Genomic DNA, 388 nt, shown 5'->3' with positions numbered 1-388 from the left:
AACTTTGTTTATGGTTTCTTGAAATGAATGAAGTAGGTTGAAGTATTGAAAATTGTTTCTTATGTGCATGATTTCGTTAAAGAACATTATTATCCAACCTAAAAAAATAAATTAAATCAACGTAACAACGCAAATATAAAACCATGGTCCGCTGCGAACAAATAAAGGGCTCCCTCTGTTGCACTTTGTGTCCAAAACACAAAAATAGTTCTGGTAATCATTTACAGGTCTGTGGTAAACGATTACCACAGGCTTTTGTGTAGCATTAGCTCCTGAGGACTTTAATTGACGTCTTGTACTAAAAATCATATTGTCTTTGCATACCCAACCATTGAAAACCACACTTAGAACACCTACCAAACCACTACATGACACATATTCAGTTCCA

This window comes from Vigna radiata, unplaced genomic scaffold, assembly GCF_000741045.1.
Source record: "Vigna radiata var. radiata cultivar VC1973A unplaced genomic scaffold, Vradiata_ver6 scaffold_184, whole genome shotgun sequence".
NCBI classification, from domain to species: domain Eukaryota; kingdom Viridiplantae; phylum Streptophyta; class Magnoliopsida; order Fabales; family Fabaceae; genus Vigna; species Vigna radiata.
This window is presented reverse-complemented; position numbering follows the sequence as displayed.